The sequence below is a fragment of the Muscardinus avellanarius genome (assembly GCF_963383645.1).
Source record: "Muscardinus avellanarius genome assembly, chromosome: 3".
Taxonomy (NCBI): domain Eukaryota; kingdom Metazoa; phylum Chordata; class Mammalia; order Rodentia; family Gliridae; genus Muscardinus; species Muscardinus avellanarius.
Genome location: NC_137788.1, coordinates 21,246,223 through 21,273,572, shown reverse-complemented (window position 1 = coordinate 21,273,572; position 27,350 = coordinate 21,246,223).

The window sequence follows — 27,350 nt, the reverse complement described above, 5'->3', positions numbered from 1 at the left end:
GAGGATCTCAGGTTCGAGGATCAGCAACTTGTGAGGCTCTCCATAACTTAGTGAGACCCTGTTTGAAAATAAAAAATAAAATAGGGATGGGAGTGGAGCTCAGAGGTAGAATGCCCCTGGGTTCGATCCCTAGTACCACAAAATTAAGAAAAAAAGTCTAAATCCTGTCAGGTGCAGAGCTGAATGCCTATAATATCACACTTGTAATCCTAGTACTTTGGAGGCTGAGATAGGAGTATCACAGGTTTAAGGCCAGTTTTAGCAATTTTTGGGGGGGGGTTGGGGGATGAAACCCAGAAGCATTCAACCTCCGAGATACAACCCCTGCCCTATTTTTTTTTTTTTTTATTCTTTATCTTGAAACCGGGTCTCACTGAGTTGCAGAGGGCCTCACTAAGTAGCTGAGGCTGTCCGCGAACCAGGATTCTCCAGTCTCAGCCTCCCAAATGCTGGGATTACAAGCATGCACCACCACGCCTGGCTTATTTTTAAAAATTTTTAAACAAATTTTTATTGAACATAAATGGTATATATTTAAACTATACTTGGTGCCCTCTCCCCCCGCCCCCATTTTCCCTTCCCCCCTCCCACCAATGGTTGTCCAGGGTAACCATGCCATATTCATATTTTTACACATATTCGGATGTAGACCCTCATTAATCAAGTTCAGCCTTCCTCCTCTCCTATCTTTCCATTCAAACTCTGCTGATATTTCCCCTCCATTATCTGGAGTCCCACTGGTATCCTCTATGTTCCCTAGTTTGGGCATATTAGAGGAAACATATGTATCTTCTCCTTCTGTGCTTGGCTGATCTCACTTAACATAGTGTTCTCCAGGACTTTCCATCTTCTTGCAGATGATATAATTTTGTTCTTCTTTATGGCTGAATGGAATTCCATTGTGTATATTTCCCAAAGTTTTGCTATCCATTCATCTGTTGATGGAGATCGGAGTTGGTTCCATATTTTGGCTATTACGAATTGTGCTGCTATGAACATAGGTATGCATATGTTGCTGTAGTTCTCTGAATTCAACCCCTTTGGAAATATACCCAGGAGTGGTATAGCTGGATCATATGGTGGATCTATTCCCAGCTTTCTTAGGAATCTCCACACAGATCTCCATAGTGGCTGGACTAGTTTGCACTCCCACCAACAGTGTAAAAGAGTTCCTCTTTCCCCACATCCTTGCCAGCATTTGTTATTTGATTTCTTTATGCTTGCCACTCTGACTGGGGTTAGATGGAATCTCAGTGTAGTTTTGATTTGCATCTCCCTGATGGCCAGTGATGTAGAACATCTTTTCATGTATCTATTGGCCCTTTGTATCTCTTCTTTTGTGAAGTGTCTATTCAGTTCATTTGCCCATTTCTTGATTGGGTTGTTTGTTTTGCTGGTGAAGAGTCTTTTGAGCTCTTTGTATATTCTGGATATTAGCCCCCTATCAGAGTGGTGGCTGGTAAAGATCCTTTCCCATTCTGTAGGCTTCCTCTTTAGGTTATTGATGGTTTCCTTTGATGAGAAGAAACTTTTTAGTTTGATGCTATCCCACTTGTTAATTCTTGCTTTAATTTCCTGAGCTTTGGAGGTTTTGTTGAGAAAGTTACTGCCTGTGCCAATATGTTGTAGTGTTGAGCCTATGTTCTCCTCTAATAACTTCACAGTCTCAGGTCTAATTTCTAAGTCTTTGATCCATCTTGAGTTGATTCCTGTGCATGGTGAGATATAGGGGTTTAGTTCCATCTCTCTACAAATGGATAGCCAGTTCTCCCAGCACCATTTGTTGAAAAGTCTGTCTTTTCTCCAGCATATGAGTTTGGCCCCTTTGTCAAAGATTAATTGACTAAAGATGTGTGGATTTGTTTATGTATCTTCTATTCTAATCCACTGGTCAGTATATCTGTTATTGTGCCAGTACCATGCTGTTTTTACTACTATGGCTCTATAGTATAATTTGAAGTCTGGGATTGTGATGCCTCCTGCATGTTTCTTATTGCTGAGAATTGCTTTGGCTATTCTGGGTCTTTTCTTTCTCCATATAAAGTTCATGATTAATTTTTCTAGGTCTGTGAAGAATGTCGCTGGTATTTTAATGGGAATTGCATTGAATCTATAGATCACTTTTGGCAGAATGGCCATTTTGATGATATATATTCTGCCTATCCATGAGCACGGGAGATCTTTCCATCTTCCAAGGTCTTCTTCAATTTCTTTCTTTTATGTTTTATAGTTTTTGTTGTAGAGGTCTTTTACATCTTGTGTTAGGTTTATTCCTAAGTATTTTATTGGTTTTGAGGTTATAGTGAGTGGAATTGTTTTCTGTGTTTCTTTCGTTGTGGATTCATTGTTGGTGTAAAGAAAAGCCACTGATTTCTTTAGGTTGATTTTGTAACCTGCAACTTTGCTGAATTTGTCAATCAGCTCCAGAAGTCTTTTGGTTGAGTTCTTTGGGTCTTCCAGATAAAGGATCATGTCATCTGCAAATAAGAATAATTTTAATTCCTCTCTTCCTATGTGAATTCCTTTGGTTTCCTTCTCTTGTCTTATTGCTGTGGCAAGGGTCTCAAGGACTATATTGAAAAGGAGTGGTGATAGTGGGCATCCTTGTCTTGTTTCTGATTTTAGAGGAAATTCTTGCAGTTTTTCCCCATTCAATATAATGTTGGCTTTGGGTTTACAGTATATTGCCTGGTCTGAAAAGATGCAAGGAATTATATTACATCTTTTGAATTTGCTGGTGCTTTGTGTCCCAGGATATGATCTATTTTGGAGAAGGTTCCATGGGCTGCTAAAAAGAATGTGTATTCTGTAGTTCCTGGCTGAAATATTCTGTAAATGTCTATTAGGTCCATTTGGTTTATAGTTTTCTTTAGTTCTAAGGAATCTTTACTCATCTTTTGCCTTGAAGATCGATCCAGTGGTGTGAGAGGCATATTAAAGTCTCCCAGAATTATTGTATTTGGGTCTATTTGGGATCTGATGTCCAGAAGGGTTTGTTTTAAAAATGTGGTTGCACCCGCGTTTGGGGCATAAATATTTACTATAATTATATCTTCTTGGTGTATTGTTCCTTTTAATAAAAGGAAGTGCCCTGATTTGTCTCTTCTGATGTGTTTTAAAGTCTGTTTTGTTGGATATCAGGGTTGCTACCCCTGCTCTTTTTTGGTCTCCATCCTTTCACTTTCAGTCTGTGAATGTCTTTGGCTACGAGATGAGTTTCTTGCAGACATCATATATTTGGATTATGTTTTTTATCTCATGTGGCAAGTCAGCCACTTTTTTTTTTTTTTTTTTGCTGGTCTAGGGATGGAACCCAGGGACATTTGACCTCCGAGCTATACCCCCTGCCCTATTTTTTATTCTTTATTTTGAAACCGGGTCTCACTGTGTTGCAGAGGGCCTCACTAAGTAGCTGAGGCTGTCCATGAACCGCGATCCTCCAGGTCTCAGCCTCCCAAATGCTAGGATTACAAGTGTATGCCACCACGCCCAGCAGATTATGTTTTTTTCCACATTGCCAGTCTATGTCTTTTGATTGGTGAGTTAAGTCCTTTGATGTTAAGAGATATTATTGAAATATGACTTTTGTTTTCTGCCATTTTGTGTTCTGTCTACTATTGGGTGGTTTGGTCTTTCTTCTTTACTTAAATGACCCCCGTATGAACTTCCTCTCTTCTCTGGTTCTGAAGTCTGCTTCTTTTTTCTTCTTCTTTTTTTATTTTTATTTTTATTTTTTTGGTGGTGCTGGGGTTCCTGGAAGCCCTTCTACCTCCGGGCTACACTCCCAGACCTATTTTTACATTTTTATTTGGAAACAGGGTCTCCTAAGCCAGCGCGCGGGGCTGGCTTCGAACCTGCGCGATCCTCCTGTCTCTGCCTCCCAAGTGCGGGGGTTACAAGCGTGTGCCACCACGCCCGGCTTCTTTTTTCTTCTTTATGGTTTTTTTTTTTTTTTTGGTGGTAATGGGGTGGAACCCAGAGGCTTTCTACCTCCAGGCTATACTCCCAGACCTTTTTTATATTTTATTTGGAAACAGGGTCTCGCTAAGTTGCTGAAAGCCTCACTAAGTAGCTGAGGCTGGCTTTGAACCTGTGCTATCCTCCTGTCTCAGCCTCCCAAGCGCGTGGATTACAAACATGCACCACCATGCCTGGCTTTTATGGTTTATTTCTTTAAGAATTTTCTCTAGTGTTGGCTTTGAATTAATTTTTTAAGATTCTGTTTATCCTGAAATGCTTTTGTTTCCCCATTGATTTTTGAATAGTAGTTTTGCTGGATAGAGTAGTTTTGGTTGGAAGTTATTTTCTTCCAGGGTCTGAATCACATCGTACCAGTCTCTCCTAGCATTCATGACCTGGGTTGTATAGTCTGGGGTGATTCTTATTGTTTTGCCTCTATATGTCACCCGTCCTTTTGTTCTCACTGCTTTTAAGATTCCTTCCTTGGCCTCTATGTTGGTCATTTTGGCTATTATGTGGCATGGGGAGGTCCTTCTTTGGTCCTGTCTCAATGGTGTTCTGTATGCCTCCTGGACATGAAGATCCAAGTCTCTTTCCATGTTTGGAAAATTCTCTAAAATTATTTCTTTGAAGAGATTGCGGATGCCCTTGGTCTGTACCTCTATCCCTTCTTCAATGCCTATTATCTGTAAGTTAAGATGCTTCATATTATCCCATATTTGCTGGATGTTTAGGTTTTGTTGCTGTAAAGATTTCTGTATATTGCTGACTGTGTTTTTGGTTTTGGATGTACTGTCTTCTAACGCTGATATTCTGTTTTCCATTTCATCTAATCTTTCAGAATTTCTATTGCTGTCTTCATTTTACTTATTGACTCTTTCATTTCATTCCAGACCTCTTTCTGATTCTTTCTTAGTGTTTCCAACTCATCTCTCATCTCCTCTAGACTTGTTTTAAATCCTTTCATCATATTGTAAATCAAGATTCGGAACTCTCCTTCTTGCATTTCTTGTAGGTCAGTATTCGTGACTTCTGTCATTTCTCCATTATTCCTGGTTCTCATATTTTCAAAGTTCTCAGGCCTGTTCTTCTGTTGTCTTCCCATTGATTGTGGGTATTGTGTATAGTCCAATCTTAGTAATAGGGATTTAGAAGAGTTAACAGGTAAGCAGTACTTTTTCGAGTGGTGAGGGTTGGATGATGGTGGAGTAGCAGGGGTCAGAAGTCAGGAACCATGAACACCAAAATTTTGTTTCTCTGCTTCACAAAATGACAGTAAACAGTAGCCAATGCCAACGGTTGTTGAGTGCGCTGTCACGGACTCCGTGAACTTGCTTCTGCCACCGAAGGCAATATGGCGCTGCTGCCACACCCTTGGCCATGAGGCTGGCGTATTTCTTTTCTGGTTTTGAGCTCTACTCTGAGTCCCTGGAGGGTGTGCTGAGTCCAGTCCCTGGGAGCTTTAGATACTCCTTGCGCTGAAAAAACTGAATTACACCTGGCTGTTCTGCAGCTGCTCACCTCAGCTCCCTGTCCACCCCTCCTCTCTGGAGCCTGGTGGCGGGATGAGTGTGCTGATCTGGAGCTGTCTGGTAAATTCTCCGCTGCCAGCGGCAGTATGGCGCTGCTGCTGCGTTCAGGCCATGAGGCTGGTGTATCTCCTCTCTGGTTCTGAGCTCCATTCTCAGTCCCCCTCCTCTCTGGAGCCCGGTGCTGCGAGGGAAGATGGTCCTGGTGGCGCGGCTCTGCTGCCGCTGGAATGCAGGCTGGTTTCCTCTCTGGTGTCTGGCCGTTCTTCTAACCTTCCTTCTCTCTGTCCCTTGTACTTACAGTTTTTATTTCTCTGCTGGTGGTGTTTTCTGGCTATGAAAAGCGCTGATTTTGTAGTAATAAGGATCGATTGTTAGTGGGATTTGTAAATGCTGCTTTACTCGGTCGCCATCTTCCCAGAAGTCCTTATTTTTTAAATTTTGAAACAGGGTATCTCTAGGTTGATAAGTGTCTCACTACTTGCTGAGGCTGTCCTCAAACCTGTGATCCTCCCATCTTAGCCTTCCTTGTACTGGGATTACAAGTGTATACCACCATGCCTGGCTCAGTCTCAGTAATTTAACAAGATGCTGTTTCAAAACAAAAAGTAAGGCTGGGCGTGGTGACGCACGCTTGTAATCCCCGCGCTTGGGAGGTGGAGACAGGAGGATCGCTCAGGTTCGAAGCCAGCCGTGCTGGCTTAAGAGACCCTGTTTCAAAAATATAAAATAGGTCTGGGAGTATAGCCCGGAGGTAGAAGGGCTTCCAGGAACCCCAGTACCACCAAAAAACAAAAAACAAAACAAAACAAAAAAGGGCTGAGGGAGCCAGGAGTGGTGGCGCACGCTTGTAATCCCCACGCTTGGGAGGCGGAGACAGGAGGATCGCGGAGGTTCAAAGCCAGCCTCACTGGCTTAAGAGACCCTGTTTCCAAATAAAAATATAAAATAGGTCTGGGAGTGTAGCCCGGAGAAGGGTTCCATCCCCAGTACCACCAAAAAAAAAAAAGGGCTGAGGGTGTAGCTTAGAGGTCGGACATCCCTAGGTCAATTCCCAGTACCAAAAAAAAAAAAAAAAAAAAAAAAAAAAATGCACATTTTCAGGCCTTACCTCTGACTTTCTGAAACAGTCTGCATTTTGATAAGATTCTTGGAATTTTGTATGCAAATTAAAGGTTTTTTGTTTGTTTTTGTTTTTGTGGTACTAGGGGGCATTCTACCTCCGAGGTACATCCCAGCCCAATATTTTATTTTTATTATTTATTTATTTTGTGATACTGGGGGTAAAACCCAGGGGCATTCTACCTTTGAGGTACACCCCCAGCACATTATTTTATTCTTTATTTTGAAACAGGGCCTAAGTAGCTGGGGCTGGCTGTGAACCTGGAATCCTCCTATCTTAGCCTCCCAAGTACTGAGTTTACAAGCATAAACCATCATGCCCAGCTATATATTTATTGTGGTACTGGGATTGGAACCCAGGGGCATTCCACCTCCGAGCTATACCCCCAACCCTATTTTTTATTCTTTCTTTTGAAACTGAGTTGCAAAGGGCCTCACGAGGTAGCTGAGGCTGTCCACAAACCGTGATCCTCCTATCTCAGTTTCCCAAGTACTAGGATTACAAATATGTGCCACCATGCCTAGTTCAAAAAAAATTTATATATATATAAACATATATATATAAATTTATATATATTTATATATATATATAAATTTATATATATATATATAAATTGTAGTACTGGGGATGAAACCCAGGGCATTCTACCTCCAAAGAACACCCCCAGCCCTATTTTTTATTCTTTATTTTGAAACAGGGTCTCACTGAGTTTTAAAGGACCTCACTAAATAGCTGAGGCTGTCCGTAAACTGTGGTCCTCTAGTATCAGCCTCCCAAATCCTGGGATTACAAGCATGCGCCACCACGCCCGGCTTCTTATTTTTATTTTGAAACGGTCTCACTAGATTGATAAGAGTCTTACTACTTCCTGAGGCTGTCCTCAAACGTGTGATCCTCTTGTCTCAGCCTCCCAAGTACTGGGATTACAGGCATGTGCCACCATAGCTTGCTGCAAATTAAATTTGAAGCATTCTGCCTTAGGGACAGGTGATTCCCATCCCTGTAGAAATCATACATATTCATAGGACCAGGGAGGAGGGGATGGTGGGAATAATTCAGTTTTTCATCTTTCCTTTCTGGTCTTTAAATAATTAAATGTTCACCAGCTAGTTTTTTCTTTCTCTCTGAAGCCCCCCACCTCCTTACCAAGGATTGAACCCAGGGCCTTGCATGGTAGGAAAACACCTGGCCATGGAACTACATTCCCAGCCCGCAATATGTTTTTTTGTGATTGGTTCTTTTTGCTTAGATGTTTTCCAGGTTCATCCATGTTGTTCACTAGTCATAATTCTTCCTATTAAGTGACACTAGTCTGTCAGTAGATATGTGGGTTCATACAGCAGTGTAACCCAGTCACCCACTCTTCCTAGTGGGGCTCTGATTGCCACTGGGCCCCCTCAGAGGGGCCTTTCTCCTCCCATTACCAACTACTCTAATTTGGAGACCATCAGCAGTCTCTTTTCCCATCTTATCCCTGGGACTCAGCCACTCAAATGCAGCTGGGCCCTTGGCCAAACTCCCTTTCCACGACACCTGCAGACGCTACCAGTGCTGCCACCTTATGCCCATTTCTTGAAGTAGTGGACAGTGGATCAGGCACTCTTCCTCCCTGAGAGCCCTGTTCTTGGCTGTTTTCTCAACACCATAGGTTGTGACTCCTGGCAGAGTATGACCGGGAGAGGTCGAGAGTGTGCTATGTGGGACAGCAGGTCCTGGTACCTGCAAAGGACTCAGGAAAAGGAAGGAGCAAGTGTGTTGCACATGGAGCCGAAGGGACAAGATCACGTTTTCTTCCTGATTCTCCCGGCTGTTGCTTCAGCTCCGTTGCTCTCCTTCCCTTCCGTTCACTTTCATTTCCTCTGTTTTTCTTCACGGAATAGAGAACTGAAGCGTCTCTCCCTGTTTGCTTCTACCTGGATTGTCTCGCCTTGTCACTTCCAAGAATCCAGCAGTTATGGATTTGGACACTGGGCATGCTTAAATTACTTCTATTTACAAAAACAAAACAAAAACAAACATTTTGCCATAGTAGACAGCAAAATAAGGAAAAAATTTTCTGTTCTCCAAAATCAAAATGTTCTCTTTTAATAAAAGGAGCTACTCAAAGCCAAATTTTTGTTATGAATGCCCCTGGGTTCATTCCCTAGCAACACACACACACACACACACACACACACACACACACACACACACACACCAAAAAAAAAAAAAAAAACAAGCATAGTAACCAAAGGCTTAGATTCCATGCTCATGCCTGGACTTGAGATCTTACCTGAGTTCATGTGGCACATGGTTCCATTATGGATTATCATCTGTTGCTCTGTGCTCGCTGAGTAGGCCAGGTATCATGTCTTCATGCTCCGATTCCGAGGTCGGGCTTCCCAAATACAGGTTGTAGGTACCTACCCACCTCAAACTCTCATTGCCATTCTTTCATATTTATTCACGAAATATTTGAGAGCTGGGAGCAGTGGTGCATGCCTCTAACCCCAGGACTTGGGAGGTCGACATAGGAGAAATGCAGGTTTCAGGCCAGCCTCAGCAATGTAGCAAGATTCTTAACAAACCTGAGACACTATTTAAAAACAAAAAATATAGCCAGGCATGGTGGCGCATGCTTGTAATCCCATATTTGGGAGGCTAAGACAGGAGGATCATGATTCCCAGCCAGCCTCAGCTACATAGTGAGGCCCTTTGCAACTCAGTAAGACCCTGTTTCAAAATAAAGAGCCGGATGTAGTGGCACATGCTTGTCATCCCTGTACTTGGGAGGCTGAGACAGGAGGATTGTGTAGGTTTGAAGCCAGGCTCAGCTACTTACTGAGGCTCTCGGCAACTCAGTGAGATCCTGTTTTCTAATAAAGAATAAAAAATAGGGCTGGGTGTAGCTTGGAGGTAGAATGCCCTGCGTTTCATCCCTAGTGCTGCTAAAAAATAAAAAATAAAAAAAAACAAAAATAAAAAAGTAGAATCTCCTTTAGTTCAGGCCCTAGTACCCTCAATATATATGAACTATTATTATATATGATTAAATAATATACAAAATATTATTTTACTTATTTTATGTATATGTGTAACTGAGAATTGAACCCAGAGACATTCTACCTCTGAGCTATACCTATGGGCCTTTTTTGTTTTCTGTTTTGCAGTATTGAATTCAGGGGCTTCTCCCTCCAAGCTATACCCCAGCCCTCCTTTTTTTTTTTTTTTGCGGGTCTGGGATGGAACCCAGGGGCATTTGGCCTCTGGGCTACACCCCCTTCCCTATTTTTTATTCTTTATTTTGAAACAGGGTCTCACTGAGTTGCAGAGGGCCTTACTAAGTAGCTGAGGCTGTCTGCGAACCGCAATCCTCCAGTCTCAGCCTCCCAAATGCTGGGATTACAAGGTTACAAGCGTGCGCCACCATGCCTGGCTTTCTTATTCTGTGTGTGTGTGTGTGTGTGTGTGTGTGTGGTACTGGGGATTGAACCCAGGAGCATTCTACCTCCGAGCTACACTCCCAGTCCTATTTTTTATTCTTTATTTTATTTTTTTCATTTATTTATTTTTGTGGTACTGGGGATGAAACTCAGGGGCATTCTACCTCTGAGCTACATCCCCCACCCGTTTTTCAATTTTTTTTTTTTGTTGTTGTTGTTGTTATTGTTATGGTACGGGGGATAAAACCCAGGGGCTTTTCTACCTCTGGGCTATACTCCCAGACCTATTTTTTTGTGTTTTATTTGGAAACAGGGCCTCACTAAGTAGCTGAGACTGGCTTTGAACCTGCACAATCCTCCTGTCTCACCCTCACAAGTGCGGGGATTACAAGCGTGTGCCACCACGCCCAGATTAGTTGCCCATTTCTTAACTGGGTTATTTGTTTTGCTAGTGTAGAGTCTTTTGAGCTCTTTGTGTATTCCAGATATTAGCCCTCTATCAGAGTGGTGGCTGGTAAAGATCTCCCATTCTGTAGGCCTTCTCTTTAGATTCTTGATGGTTTCCTTTGATGAGCAGAAGCTTTTTAGTTTTGATGCCATCCCACCTGTTAATTCTTGTTTTCATTTCTTGCACTTTGGAGGTCTTGTTGAGAAAGTTACTACCTGTGCCTATATGTTGGAGTGTTGAGCCTATGCCCTCCTTTAATAGCTTCACAGAAATTGAAGAAGACCTTGGATCCCAGCATTTGGGAGGCTGAGACCTGAGGATCGCAGTTCGCGGACAGCCTCAGCTACTTAGTGAGGCCCTCCACAACTCAGTGAGACCTTGTTTCAAAATAAAGAATAAAAAATCCGGCAGGGGGTGTAGTTTGGAGATCAAATGCCTCTGGGTTCCATCCCCAGGCCCGCAAAAAAAAAAAAAAAAAAAAAAAAAGGTTATTCTTCCAAAAGTGATCTACAGATTCAATGCAATTCCTATTAAAATACCAACAACAACATTCTTCATAGACCTAGAAAAATCAGTCATGAATTTTATATGGAGAAAGAAAAGACCCAGAATAGCCAAAGCAATTCTCAGCAATAAGAACGATATAGGAGGCATCATAATCCCTGACTTCAAATTATACTATAGAGCAATAGTAGTTAAAACAGCATGGTATTGGCACAACAACAGACACAAAGACCATGGAACAGAAGATACAGAAACAAATTCACACACTTATAGTCAATTGAACTTTGATAAAAAGGCCAAACTCATACACTGGAGAAAAAACAGCCTTTTAAACAAATGGTGCTAGGAGAACTGCCTATCCATTTGTAGAAAAATGGAACTAAATCCGTACCTCTCACCGTGCACAGGAATCAACTTGAGAAGGATCAAAGACTTGGAAATTAGACCAGAGACTGTGAAGCTATTAGCATTATATTTTTAAAGGAAACTCAGTGGTCTGTTTCATTTGGTCCAGTATTCTCAATTCTACCACTAATGTGCTATATATTGTTGGATGAATTACCTTCTGTAGAAAATAAGGTATTTTTTTCTTCTAACACAATGCAGCCAGATATCATCTTTCCCATCAAAAGCTCTCCTTTTGCTGGGCATGGTGGCACATACTTGTAATCCCAGTGCTTAGAAGGCTGAGATAGGAGGATTGCATAGCTTTGAAGCCAGCCTCAGCTACTTAGTGAGGCCCTCAGCAACTTAGTGAAACCCTGTTTCCAAATAAAATATAAGATAGGTCTGAGAGGATAGCCTGGAGGTAGAAAAGCCCGTGGGTTCCGCCCCCAGTATCACATACCCACACACACACAAAATAAAAGTTCTCCTTTGAGCTGAGCATGGTAACACACGCTTATATTCCCAGCATTTAGGAGACTGAGACTGCAGGGTCTGGGTCTGCGGCTTACCTCAGCTATTTAGTGAGGCCCTTTCCAACTCAGTGAGACCTGTTTCAAAATAAAGAATTAAAAAAAAAAAAAAAGACAGGGCCAGGCAGGGTTGTAGCTCAGAGGTAGATTGCCCTGGGGTTCCATCCCCATTACTACACACACACACACACACACACACACACACACACACACACACACCAAAAAAAAAATGCTGGGCATGGTGGCTCATGCTTTTGATTCCAGCATTTGGGAGACTGAGATAGGAGGGTGGCAGTTCGAGGACAGCCTCAGCTACTTAATGAGACCCTTTGCAATTCAGTGAGACCCTGTTTCAAAAAACTAAAAACTAGGGCTGGGGATGTTGCTCAGAGGTATAATGCCCCTGGTTTCCATCCCCAGTACAAAAACAAAAAACAAAAAACAAAAACAGTAATAATAATGAAATAAAAATAGGGCTGGGGATGTAGCTCAGAGGTATAATGTCCCTGGATTCCATTCCCAATACTGCAAAAAAAAGCTCTCCTTTGCTGGGTATAGTGGTTAATGTTTGTAATCTTAGTATCTGAGAGGCTGAGAATGGAGGATCACATATTCAAGGACAGCCTCAGCAATTTAGTGAGGCTCAGCAACCTAGTGAGACCCTGTTTTCAAATAAATAAAATAATTCTGGGTATGTAGCTTAGAGGTAGAATGTCTTTGGGTTCAATTGCTAGTAACACACACACACAACAAACAAACAAACAAACTCTCCTTTGAGCTACAAACATGTAATCCCAGTACTTGGGAGACTAAAACTGGAGGATTACAGATTCAAGGCCAGCAAGAGGCAATGTAGTAAAACCCTGTTTCAATATAAAGAATAAAAAATAGAACTGGCGTGGTGGCGCACACTTGTAATCCCCGCGCTTGGGAGCCTGAGACAGAAGGGTCACACAGATTCAAAGCCAGCCTCAACTACTTAGTGAGGCTCTCGCAACTTAGCGAGACCCTGTTTCCAAATAAATTATCAAAAATAGGGCTAGGAGTGTAGCCCGGAGGTAGAAAGCCCCTGGGTTCCACCCCACACACCACAAAAAAATAAAATAAAATAAAATAAAATAAAATAAAATAGGGCTAGAAGTGTAGCTCAGAGGTAGAAATTTTTCTCCTCTTCCTTCAGTTCCTCATCACACACACACATACACACACACTTTCTTCTTTCTTTTTTTTTTTTTTTTTTGTGGTACTGGGGTTCCTAGAAGCCCTTCTACCTCCGGGCTACACTCCCAGACCTATTTTTACATTTTTATTTGGAAACAGGGTCTCCTAAACCAGCGTGCGCGGCTGGCTTCAAACCTGCGCGATCCTCCTGTCTCAGCCTCCCAAGTGCGGGGATTACGAGCGTGCGCCACCACGCCCGGCTTCTTTATTTTGAAACAGGGTTTCATTGAGTTGCAGAGGGCCTCACTAAGTAGCTGAGGCTGTCAGCAAACCGTGATCCTCCAGCCTCTTCCTCCCAAATGCTGGGATTACAAGAGTGCACCACCACGCCCGGCTATGTTTTTGTTTTGTTTAGTTTTGTTTTGTTTTTTGAAACAGGGTCTCACTGAGTTGGGACGGGCCTCACTAAGAAGCTGAGGTGGTCCTCGAAGTGTGATCCCCCAGTCTCCGCTCCCGAATGCTGGGATTACAAGTGTACACTAACAGAGCCCACTCCTTTGTTTCTAAATTTTTCTTTTTAGTTCCTTCTGATTTCAAACTATTAGTCTTTTTTTTTTTTTTTTTTTGCAGTACTGGGGATGGAACCCAGGGGGACTCTACCTCTAACCTGCCCCCAGCCCTATTTTTTATTCATTATTTTGAAACAGATTCCCACTGAGTTGCAAAGAGCCTCACTAAGTAGTTGAGGCTGTCCTCAAACTACAGTTCTCCTGTGTCAGCTTCCCAAATGCTGGGATTGCAAGTGTGTGCCACCATACCTGGTTCAAACTATCAGTCCTTCTAATAAAGCAGTATAAAAAAACTAAATAGGAGCCAGGCATAATGGTGCACGCTTGTAATCCCAGTACTTGGGAGGCTGAGACAGGAGGATTGCGCAGTTTTAAAGCCAACCTCAGCTACTTAGGCTCTCAGCAACTAATGAGACTCTATTTCTAAATAAAATATAAAATAGGTCTGGGAATGTAGCCTGGAGGTAGAAAGCCTCTGAGTTCCATCCCCCACACCCCCCACACACACACACCCTAAATAGCTTAGAAACCTGTTAAAATTTAAAGATTCCAGCCGGGCGTGGTGGCTCACGCTTGTAATCCCCGCGCTTGGGAGGCAGAGACAGGAGGATTGCGCAGGTTCGAAGCCAGCCACGCATGCTGGTTTAGGAGACCCTGTTTCCAAATTTAAAAAACCTAAAAATAGGTCTGGGAGTGTAGCCTGGAGGTAGAAGGGCTTCCAGAAACCCCAGTACCACCAAAAAAATAAAAAATAAAGATTCCCATTCAAGTGTAACGGCACATGCTTATAATCCCAGTACTTGGGAGGCTAGGATGGGGGAACTATAGATTCAGAATCAGCCTCAACAAATTACTAAGGCTCTCACCAATTTAGCAAGACCCTGTTTCCAAATAAAAAATAAAATAGGGCTGGTGGTATAGCCCAGATGTAGAAAGCCTCTGGGTTCCACCCCTAGTACCACACATACAAAAATAAATAAATAAAAATAAAGATTCTCTTATGGATTTCAGAGGCAATGGTTTTTTCTTTGTTTGTTTGTTTGTTTTGATTCATTTTCCTGACAGAAAAAGGCTCTAGCTGGAATTTTAGGTTAAAACTAATGTATTCAATGGTTAAATATAACAGCTACCATTTAAAATTGAGTGACTAACTGGACGTAGTGGCATATATCTATAATCTCAGCAGGAGGCTGAAGCAGGAAGAATACAAATTGGAGGCCAGCCTCAGCAATTTAGTGAGATCCTGTCTCAAAATAAAAAATACACTAGTTTGGTGGCCTATGCTTGTAATCCCAGTACTTGGGAGGCTGAGATAGGAAGATCACAGGTTCTCAATCAGCCTCAGCTACTTAGTGAGGCCTTCCACAATTTAGTGAGGCCGATTCAAAATAAAGAATAATAAAAAAAATAATAGGGCTGGCAGTGTAGCTCAGAGATAGAATGACCCTGGATTCAATCCCTAGTACCAAAAAAAAATTAAAAATTAAAAATTAAAAGGTCCAGGTCCAGTGGCACATGCTTGTAATCCCAGTACATGGAAGGCTGAGACAGGAGGATCACAGCTTCACAGCCAGCCTCTGTTACTTAGTGAGATCCAGTTCAAAATAAAGAATTAAAAAGTGGGCAGGGGGATATAGCTTGGAGATACAATGCCCCTGGGTTAAATCCCCAGTACTGCAAAATAAATAAAATAAAACAAATAATAAAAGAGATTAGGGAACCAGCTCAGTGGTAGAGTACTCCAGAATTCAGTCCCCAGTATTGCAAATAACAACAATAACAAGAATTGAGTATCTGTGGCTGGGAGCTATATATGAATAGTATAAAACATGCTTGAGGCGGGCGTGGTGGCGCACGCTTGTAATCCTGCGCTTGGGAGGTGGAGACAGGAGGATCGCGCAGGTTCGAAGCCAGCTGTGCTGGCTTAAGAGACCCTGTTTCCAAATAAAAAAGTATAAAAATAGGTCTGGGAGTGTAGCCCAGAGGTAGAAGGGCTTCCAGGAACCCCAGTACCACCAAGAAAAAAAAAATGCTTGATATGCAAGAGGCTCTGGGTTCAATCTCTAACACCAATAAATAAGTAAATTAATAAATAATAAAATTATGTACCTATTATATTCCAGGTATCCGTATCTGTTTTTCTTTTTTTTTTTGTGGGGGGGTGATACTGAGAATTGAACCTAGGGGCATTCTACCTCTGAACTACACCCCCAGCCTTATTTTATTTTTTACTTTAAAACAGGAGCTCACAAAGTTGCTGAGGGTGGCCTCAAAAGGATGATCCTTCTATCTCAGTCTCCTTAATACTGGGATTCCAGGCATGGGCCACCACACCTGGCTTTATATATTTTTTATTTTATACAAGTAGGGCTGCAACAGGCATTGTGGTTTACATCTGTAATCTCAGTATTTGGGAGGCTGAATAAGTAGTATTGCAAGTTCAAGTACAGACTCAGCAACTTAGCGAGACTCTTAGCAATTTAGCAAGACCCTGTCCCAAAATAAAAAATGAAAAGGTGATCCCAGTGCTTGGGAGGCTGAGACAGGAAACTGCACAGGTTTGAAGCCAGCCTCAGCTACTTAGTGAGGCTCTCAGCAACTTAGTGAGACTCTGTTTCCAAATAAAGTATAAAATAGGTCTGGGAGTATAGCCCGGAAGTAGAAAAACCCCTGGTTTCCACACTCAGCACCACAAAAAAAAAAAAAAAAAAAAAAAAGGAAAAAAAGAAAAGGTGAGGTTGGTAGCACACACTTGTAATCCCAGCATTTGGGAGGCTGAGACAGGAGGATCTCAGTTCATGGAAAATCTCAGCTACATAGTGAGGCCCTCTGCAACTTAGTGAGACCCTGTTTCAAAATGAAGAATAAAAAATAGGACAGGGGGTGTAGCTCAGATGTTGAATGCCCCTGGGTTCTGTCCCCAACCTGCAAAAAAAATAAAAAGAACAGCTTCAGGAAATAGTGAAACTCTTACCAACCTAGTGAGACCCTGTTTCAAAACAAAAATGAAAAAAATAGACCTGGGGGTATAGCTTGGAGGTAGAATGTCTTTGGGTTCAATACTCCGTACCAAAAAAAGAAAGGGTTTGGGGATATAGTTCAGTGGTTAGAGCACCCCTGCTTCAATTTCCAGTAAAACACGCACACACACACACACACACACACAAATAGTACTGAAAATAATAGTAATAAATAAGAATTTTTTTGCCTTTTTTTACATACCTATGATTGGAAGATAGGGAGATGAGTCTATTTGGCTTAAATGGGCAGATATTTTCTGGGAAGATGCATGAGATGCCTTGATCAGAGGAACCATTCATAAGTTCTATTAGTCAGTGGTATGGTCCCAAAGTTGTAGATAACTGTGAGAACTACAATTTTAGAAACTGGGCATAAGTCAGGCATGGTGGCATACGCTTGTAACCCTAGCATTTGGGAGGCTGAGACAGGAGGAACACGGTTCACGGACAGCCTCAGCTATTTATTGTAGCCCTCCACAACTTAGTGGGACCCGTTTCAAAATAAAGAATAAAAAATAGGGCAGGGGGTGTAGCTCGGAGGTTGAATGCCCCTGGGTTCCAGCCCCAGACCCGCAAAAAGAAAAAAAAATAATAATAGGGTTATGGGTGTACAGGTATAGCTTAGAGGTAGAACACCCCTGAGTTCAAATCCCCAGTATCAAAAAAAAAAGAAAGAAAGAAAGAAAGGAAGAAGGAAAGAAAGAAAGAAAGAGAAAAAGGAAAGAAAATTAAAGCTTGAGCTAGAGCCGGGCGTGGTGGCTCACGCTTGTAATCCCAGCATTTGGGAGGCTGAGACTGGAGGTTCATGGACAGCCTCAGCTACTTAGTGAGGCCCTCTACAACTCAGTTGAGACCCTGTTTCAAAATAAAGAATAACAGGGGGTGTAGCTCGGAGGTCAAATGCCTCTGGGTTCTATCCTCAGACCCGCAAAAAGAAAAAAAGCTTGAGCCAGATCCAAGTTTGATGGTACACACTTATAATATCAGTACTTGGGAGGCTGAAACAGGAGGATTGCAGGTTCAAGGACAGCCTAGAAACCTGGCAAGATCCTCAGTAACTTAGGGAGACTCTGTTTCAGAATAAAATTTAAAGTGGGAAGGAAACTGGGCATGGTGGTACATGCTTGTAATCCCAATACTTGGGAGGCTGAAACAGAAGTATTGCAGGTTTATGGCCAGCCTCAGCTACTTAGTGAAGCCCTCCACAACTTAGTGAGACCGTGTTTCAAAATAAAGAAGAAAAAAAACACAGAGCTGGAGATGTAACTCAGAGGCAGAATTCCCCTGGGTTAAATCTCCAGGTCTGAAAAAAAAAAAAAAAAGTGGAAAGGAGAAGCTGAAGCTGGGGGTATAGATCAATGGTAGAGAGTACCTGGGTTCAATCCCTAGTACGTAAAAAAAAGAAAGAAAAAGAAAAAAGAGAAAGGAAATTGTTAAAAATCAATCTCAGAGGAAAAATACACTGAAAACATCATGTTACATTAGGACCTAATCAAACATGATCTGTCCTTCTGTTACATATTATATAAAATACATAAGAAGCATACAAACCCCACATGATGGCATATGCTTGTAATGTCACTACTTGGGAGGCTGATACAGGAGGATCACAGGTTTGAGGACAACCTCATCAAGTAGTGAGACTCACAGTAAATTATTGAGACCCTGTTTCAAAAATAAAAATAAAACGGAGCTGGGGGTATAGCCTAGAAGTAGAAGGCAACTGGGTTTCACCCCCAGTACCACAAGAAGGAAGAATAGAAGAGAGGGAGGGAGGGGGGACGGGAGGAGGGAAGGAGAAAAGAAGGAAGGGAGAGAGGGAGGGAGAGAGACAGACAGGGGCTCACTAAGTTCCAGAGGACCTAAGTAGCTAAGGCTGGCTGCAAACCTGAAATCCTCCCATTTCAGCCTCCCTAAGTACTGAGATTGCAAGCATGTGCCACCACACTTGGCGCATGTGTGTTCTAAACCATTTTACTATCCTGCCTCCTAAGGATTACTCCCTTAGGTTACATTCCCAGTAGAATCAAAGAGACACCAGGCTTGAACACCTTACTGGAAGGGCTAAAGTCCATGCAGCCATCTGGGCTTAGTAGATCATGCCTTCTTCTAGGTAGAGTCATCCAAAGTGTTCTTTCTTTTTCAAGTACTGATTCATACACCTGTTTTGAATGAAACCCCTACTATCACTGCTGATGAACCTGTGGCTCAAAACAAAGCCAAAGCAACAACATACAGGCTAGTCACCTGTCACTGTGAGGCAATGGTAGTCGTTCAGTGTTCAAAAGCAGCAGTCAGTACCGAGTAATGGCAAATCAATCCAATCCAATTCTCTCTTCAGGGACACATAAATGCCAGGTGAACAAAGAGAAGGCAAGTAACTCAAGCTCCAGTTGTCTAGCTTTGAGCAGCTGTATGATAAGAGTAGAGAATGAATTATTGGTGGAGGAGTTTTCAATTGTCACCCAAAGAGTGAACTTGGACACCTCTTGAAAACAAGCTCGCCCCACCAGGAAGCCATGAATAACACACTAAGGCCAAGTCATTGATGTTATTAGAAAACTATGATTTTCTGAAGCAGTCACAAAGTACAAGGAAGTTTTCAAACAGAAACCAAGTCATTCCATTAGACTGAATCATTGTGCCAATAAAAGTTTACCTAAATTATCTTTTGTACCAAGGGAGAAAAAATCAAGAGAAGCTGTGGGACCTAATCCAACAAGGCCTCTAAACCTTCTACACCTTAAGTCCCCTTCTGCCCTCCACTCCTACTTAGTGCATTTGTCATTGGAAAATAGAGGCGATCAGCAAGTTTCTCATCCTCAAACCACCAAATCAACCAATCTACCTGCACGAACATCTATATTTTGTCTTCTCTCCTGTGACAAGGGGAGAAGTGTCTCTGTTCCTATTTAAGGCTAATAATTCCATCTGGGGTCTGTATGCCATCTCTTCTGGCTTAATCATGGATTTTGCTCCTGAAAAGTCCTCAAATCTCTCCTACATTATCAATTTTATCCTTTCTGGTTGAAAACATACAAGTGTGTTTTAGTTTCTCTTTCCTCATAATAAAAAGTTTTTTGGGCTCAGTGTGATGACACATGCTTGTAATCTCAGTACTTGAGAGGCTGAGACAGGAGAATTCCAAGTTCGTGGCCAGCCTCTCAGCTACTTAGTGAGGCCCTTTGCAACTCAGTGAGACCCTGTTTCAAAATAAAGGATAAAAAAATAGGGCTGGGGATGTAGCTCAGAGGAAGAATGTCCCTGGGTTCCATCCCCAGTACCACAAAAAACAAACAAAACCAAAAATAAAAACTAGGCCTGGATGGGGTATAGTTCAAAGGTACAATGCCCCTGGGTTCCATCCCCAGTACTGAAGAAAAAAAAAAAGCAAAAAGTAGGAGGAAAAGACAAGTCAATAAAAAATACAAATAAATAAAAAGATCTGATTAGAAAAATGAGGAAGAGACAATTCAATGTAAAATACAAATAGCTTTAAATTTAGAGAGTATATTAAGCCTCTCTCTCTCTCTCTCTCTCTCTCTCTCTCTCTCTCTCTCTCTCTCGTGTGTGTGTGTGTGTGTGTGTGTGTGTGTGTATGTTGAACCTAGGGCCATTCTACCTCTGAGCTACACCCCAGCCCTATTTTTTATTCTTTATTTGGAAACAAGGTCTTGCTAGGTTAATGAGAGTCTTACTACTTGCTGAGATTGTCCTCTAACCTGCAGAATCCTTCTGTCTCAGCCTCCCAAGTACTAAGATTATAATAGTGCACCACCACACCTGGTTTATTGCGGATCTCATAACATTAAAAAAAAGTGAAAATTAAAAGTATACCAAGAGCCGGACGTGTTGGTGCACTCTTGTAATCTCAGAATTTGGAAGGCGGAGACAGGAGGCTCACAGTTTGCAGACAGCCTCAGCTACTTAGCAAGGTCCTTCACAATTCAGTGAGACCAGCCGGGCATGGTGGCGCACGCTTGTAATCCCCGCACTTGGGAGGCTGAGACAGGAGGATCGCATGGGTTCAAAGCCAGCCTCAGCTACTTAGTGAGGCTTTCAGCAACTTAGTGAGACCCTGTTTCCAAATAAAATATAAAAAAGGTCTGGGAGTATAGCCCGGAGGTAGAAAGCCTCTGAGTTCCACCCCCAGTACCACAAAAAAAAAAAAAAAAAGAATTTTTTTTTTCAGTGAGACCCTGTTTCAAAATAAAAAAAAGAATAAAAAATAGGGCAGTGGGTGTAGCTCAGAGGTCAAAATCCCCTGGGTTCTATCCCCAGACCCGCAAAAAAAAAAGTATACCAAGGAAGCCGGGCATGGTGGCGCACACTTGTAATCCTAGCATTTGGGAGGCTAAGACAGAAGGATCATACAGGTTTGAAGCCAGCCTCAGCTATTTAGTGAGGCCCTTTGCAACTCAGTGAGATCCTGTTTTAAAAAATAAAGAATAGCCGGGCGTGGTGGCGCACGCTTGTAATCCCTGCGCTTGGGAGGGAGAGACAGAAAGATCATGCAGGTTCGAAGCCAGCCGCACACGCTGGCTTAGGAGACCCTGTTTCCAAATAAAAATGTAAAAATAGGTCTGGGAGTGTAGCCCGGAGGTAGAAGGGCTTCCAGGAACCCCAGTACCACCAAAAAAATAAAAATTAAAAAATAAATAAAGAATAGCCGGGCGTGGTGGCACAGCTCTTAATCCCGGTGCTTGGGAGGTGGACACAGGAGGATCTCATAGGTTCGAAGCCAGCCTCTCTGGTTTAAGAGACCCTGTTTCCAAATAAAAATAAAAATAGGTCTGGGAGTATACCCCAGAGATAGAAGGGTTTCCAGGAACCCCAGTACCACCAAATAAATAAGTAAAGAATAAAGAATAGCTGGGCATGGTGGCGCATGCTTGTAATTCCAGTGCTTGGGAGGCTGAGACAGGAGGATCAAACAGGTTCAAAGCCAGCCTTAGCATCTAGTGAGGCTCTCAGCAATTTAGTGAAACCCTGTTTCCAAATAAAGTATAAAATAGGTCTGGGAGTATAGCCTGGAGGTAGAAAAGCCCCTGGGTTCCACCCCCAGTACCACATACACCCAAGAAAAATAATAAATCCGGGTGTGGTGGCGCAGGTTTGTAGCTTGTAATCCCAGCACTTAGAAGGCTGAGACAGGAGGATCGTGGTTCAATTAGTGAGACGGTTTTTCAAAATAAAGGATAAAAAATTAGATAGAGGGTATAGTTCGGAGATCCAATGCCCCTGGGTTCCATTCCCAGGACTGAAAAAAAAAAAATTAAAAAAGAATAAAAAACAGGAGTGGGGATGTAGCTCAGAGGTAGAATGCAACTGGGTTCCATTCCCAGTACCACAAAAATAAATAAATAAATAAACAAATAAATAAATAAATAAAAAGTATACTGAGGAGCCGGCTTTAGTGGCACATGCTTATAATCCCAGAATTCAGGAGACTGAGACAGGAGGATCACGGTTCGCAGACAGCCTCAGTTACTACTTAGTGAGGCCCTTTGCAACTCAGTGAAATCCTGTTTCAAAATAAAGAATAAAAAAATAAGGCTGGGTGTGTAGCTGAAGATAGAATGCCCCTAGGTTCCATCCCCAGTACCGGAAAAAAAAAAAAAAAAAGTATACCAAGGGAGTCAAGCGTGGTAGCACATTTTTGTGATCCCAGTACTTAGGAGGCTGAAACAGGAGGATCACAGTTTTGCGGCCAGCCTCAGCTGCTTAGTAAGGCTCTCTACAACTTAGTGAGACTCTATTTCAAAATAAAGAATAAACAGGGCTGGGAGAATAGCTTGGAGGTAGAATGACTCTGGGTTTCATTCCCAGTACCGAAAAAAAAAAAAAAAAAAAAAAAGTATACCAAGGGACCATTTTTTACTTGTCAAATGGGTAAAGATAAAAACTTTGAGTGGGCATGGTGGCACTCACCTGTAATCCCAGCAGTTGGGAGGTTGAGACAGGAGGATAGCAGGTTTGAAACCAGCCTCAATAACTTAGCAAGGCTCTTATCAACTTAATAAAACCCTGTTTCAAAATAAAAAAAAAAATACTGCTGGGGATTTAGATCACAGGTAAAATGCCCCTGGGTTCAATTGCCAATAACACACAGACACACATAAACACACATCTGCACAACTTTAAGAGTTGGGCATGGTGGCGTAGGCTTGAAATCCCAGTATTTGGGAGGCTGATCTCAGGTTTGAGGCCAGTCTCAGCTACTTAGTGAGGCCCTCCGCAAATTAGTGAGACCTTATTTCAAAATGAAGAATAAAAAATTGCCAGTCGTGGTGGCGCATGCTTGTAATTCCAGCAGTTGGAAGGCTGAGACAGGAGGATTGCACAGATTCGAAGCCAGACTCAGCTACTTAGTGAGGCCCTCAGAAACTTAGTGAGACCCTGTTTCTAATAAAAAATATAAAAATAGGTCTGGGAGTGTATCCCAGAGGTAGAAAGCCCCTGGGTTCCATCCCCAGTACCACACACACACAAAAAAAAAAAGAATAAAAAATAGAGCAGTGTGTGTAGCTTGGAGGTAGAATGCCCCTGGGTTTCATCCCCAGTAATGAAAAACAAACAAACAAACAAACATACAAACAAGAAACAAAAAAAAATTTGAAAGCATACTGTGTGGGGAAACAGGCTTCATCATTGCTGGTGTGAGAGATTCTGCTACAAATTATATAGAAACATTTTGGCACCATATTCATCAAACTCACAAACTTACCCTTCATTCAGCAATTCTTGTAATTTTATTCTGCAGATATTTTGCCACATGTATGAAATTGTCTTATGCACAAAACTGTCTTCTGCAGTTTTGTTTGTAGTGGCAAAAGCCTGGGAACAACTTAAATAGCCATCAGTAGGGATTGCTAGGGGATTGAATAAGTAAATTATGGCATATTATGGAGTTATAACACAATGCAGTCATAAATAAAGTGGGAGAACTTTTGTATACATATATGGAACAGCCCCCAAGATAGGCTGCTAAGTAGGAAAGGAGAAGGCAGGACAGAAAAGTATGCACAGTGAGCTACCATTTAAATTTATAAATATTCAAATATATATATAAAATTGTTTGTGGGGTGTGTGTGTGTGTGTGTGTGTGTGTGTGGTACTGGGGATGGAACCTAGAGGCTTTCTACCAATGGGCTGCACTCCCAGACCTATTTAATATTTTATTTTTTATTATGAAACAGGGTCTCACTAAGTTGCTGAGAGCCTCACCAAGTAGCTAAGGCTGGCTTCAAACCTGTGTGATCCTCCTGACTCGGCCCCCAGACCCGGCTCTGAATATTTTTTTTTAAGGAGAGAAGGTGGAAGAATACACACAATATGGAGCATATTATATGAACTTAAAAACATTAAAATTTGAGAGGTTGAGACAGGAGGATCACTGTTCAAGGCCAGCCTCAACTACTCAGTGAGGCCTTTTGCAACTCAGTGAGACCCTGTTTCAAAATAAAGGATAAAAGCCAGGCGTGGTGGCACATGCTTGTAATCCCTGCACTTGGGAGGTTGAGACGGGAGGATGGCACAGGTTTGAAGCCAGTCTCAGCTACTTAGTGAGACCCTGTTTTCAAATAAAATATAAAATAGGTCTGGGAGTATAGCCCGGAGGTAGAAAGCCTCTGGGTTCCACCCCTAGTACCACACACCAAAATAAATAAATAAATAAATAAATAAATAAATAAATAAATGATAAGAGCCGGGAGTGGTGGCACACGCTTGTAATCCCAGCATTTGGGAGGCTGAGACCGGAGGGTCACAGTTCGCGGACAGCCTCAGCTACTTAGTGAGGCCCTCCGCAACTTAGTGAGACCCTGTTTCAAAATAAAGAGTAAAAAATAGGGCAGAGGGTGTAGCTTGAAGGTCAATGTCCCTGAGTTCCATTCCCAGACCAGAAAAAAAAAAGGGGGGGGGTTGGGATGTCGCTTAGAGGTAGAATGCCCCAGGGTTTCATTCTCAGTACTGGGAAGAAAAGAAAAGAAAAGAAAAGAAATTGAAATTAAGGTAAAAACACTGTGGCTGGGAGAAAAAGCTGTAAGCTGTGGGAGTTAGCAAACTGTGATCCTCCTGTTTCAGCCTCCCAAATGTTGAGATTACAAGCATGCACCACCACACCTGGAAACTCTTTTTTCATCTTTTAACTGAGGTTCAAGGACAACCTCAGTAATTTAGCAAGACTCTCAGCAACCTAACGAGACCCTGTTTCAAGCCTCCTTTTATCTCCCCCATTTTACCGAAACTACCTTGTTGAGGTAAATAAAATCTCTTTTAGCCAGGTGTGGTGGCGCATGCTTTTAATCCTGCACTTGGGAGGGCTTGGGAGGCTGAATGAAGACAGGAGGATCACACAGGTTCAAAGCCAGCCTCAGCTACTTAGTGAGGCTCTCAGCAACTTAGTTTCCAAATAAAATATAAAATAGGGCTGGGAGTATAGCCCCGAGGTAGAAAGCCTCTGGGCTCTACCCCCCAAGTTCCACACACACACACAAAATCTCTTTTTAACTTTTTACTGTTGACAATTCCCTCCTCAAAATAACTTTTTTTTTCAGTACTGATAATGATCCCAGGGGTGTTCTACCACTATGCAACACCTCTCCCAGTCAGCCGGCCTGCCTATCTATCTATCTATCTATCTATCTATCTATCTATCTATCTATCATACTGAGGTTTGAACCCAGGAGCATCTACTGCCAAACTACAACCACAGCCCTTCCTTCCTTCCTTCCTTCCTTCCTTCCTTCCTTCCTTCCTTCCTTCCTTCCTTCTTTTTCTGGTACTGGAGATTAAACCCAGAGATATTCTTTTTTTTTTTTTTTTTTTTTTTTTGCAGGTCTGAGGATGGGACCCAGGGGCATTCGACCTCTGAGCTATACCCCTGCCCTTTTTTTTTTTTTTTTTTTTTTTTGGTGGTACTGGGGTTCCTAGAAGCCCTTCTACCTCCGAGCTACACTCCCAGACCTATTTTTTTATATATACTTTTTAATTTGGAAACAGGGTCTCTTAAGCCAGCACAGCTGGCTTCGAACCTGCCTGATCCTCCTGTCTCTGCCTCCCAAGCATGGGATTACAAGTGTGTGTCACCACACCCAGCCTGTTCTATTTTTTATTCTTGATTTTGAAGCAGGGTCTCACTGAGTTGCAGAGGGCCTCACTAAGTAGCTGAGGCTGTCTGTGAACCATGATCCTTTGGTCTCAGCCTCCCAAATGCTGGGATTACAAGAGTGTGTCACCATGCCCGGCTGAGATATTCTATTTCCAAGTTATACCTCCAGCCCGATTTTATTTCTTATTTGGAAATAGGATCTCACTAAGTTGCCAACACTGGCTTTGAACCTGAGAATCTCATGTCTCAGTCACCCAAGTACTGGGATTACAAGTGTATGTCTTCATGCCTGGCTTTTTTTTTTTTTTTTTTTTTTTTGCGGGTCTGGGGGATGAAACCTAGGGGCATTCTACCTCTGAACTACACCCCCAGCACTATTTTTTTATTCTTTTTTTTTTTGAAATAGGGTCTCACTAAATTGTGGAGGGCCTCACTAAGTAGCTGAGTCTGTCCACAAATCTCCAATTCCCCAGTCTCAGCCTCCCAATTACTGGGATTACAAGCGTGTATCACCATGGCCAGCTTTATTTTGTATTTTGAAACAGTGTCTCTTGAGCCAGGCATGGTGGCACACGCTTGTAATCCCAGCATTCGGGAGGCTGAGACTGGAGGATCGCCATTCACAGACAGCCTCAGCTACTTAGTGAGGCTGTCTGCAATTTAGTGAGACCCTGTTTCAAAATAAAGAATAAAAAATAGGGCAGTAGCTGGGTGTGGTGGTGCAGGCTTGTAATCCCCCCCCCCGCCCCCCCGCCGCTTGGGAGGCATAGACAGGAGGATCGCGCAGGTTCGAAACCAGCCTCACTGGCTTAAGAGACCCTGTTTCCAAATAAAAAATATAAAATAGGTCTGGGAGTGTAGCCCAGAGGTAGAAGGGTTCCATCCCCAGTACCACCCAAAAAAAAATAGGGCAGGAGAGTTGGGCGTGGTGGCGCACACTTGTAATCCCCGAGCTTAGGAGGCTGAGACAGGAGGATCACACAGGTTTGAAGCCAGCCTCAGCTACTTAGTGAGGCTCTCAGCAACTTAGTGAGACTCTCAGCAACTTAGTGAGACCCTGTTTCCAAATAAAAATATAAAATAGGTCTGGGAGTGTAGCTTGGAGGTAGAAAGCCCCTGGGTTCCACCCTCAGTACCACACACACACACAAAAATAGGGCAGGAGGTGTGGCTCAGAGGTCAAATGCCTCTAGGTTCCATCCCCAGACCTGAAAAAGAAAGAAAGAAGAAAGAAAGAAAGAAAGAAAGAAAGAAAGAAAGAAAGAAAGTCTTTAGTTTAATGAGAGTTTCACTAGTTGCTGAACTGAGGTGTCCTTGAACCTGTGATTCTTGTCTCAGCTTCCCAAGTACTAGAATTAAAGATGTGTGCCACCATGCCCAACTTTATTTATTTAGTTATTTTTTGAGACATGGTCTCACTAAATTGCCCAGATTGGCCTAAACTTGTGATCTGGGACCGGTTATGTAGCTCAGTGGCAAAGCGCCTGCTTTGCAGGTGTGGCGCTCTGGGTTCGATCCCCGGTTCCAAAACAGCCAAAAAAAAAGAACCCCTTTAAACTTGTGATCTTCCTGCCTCAGACTCCTG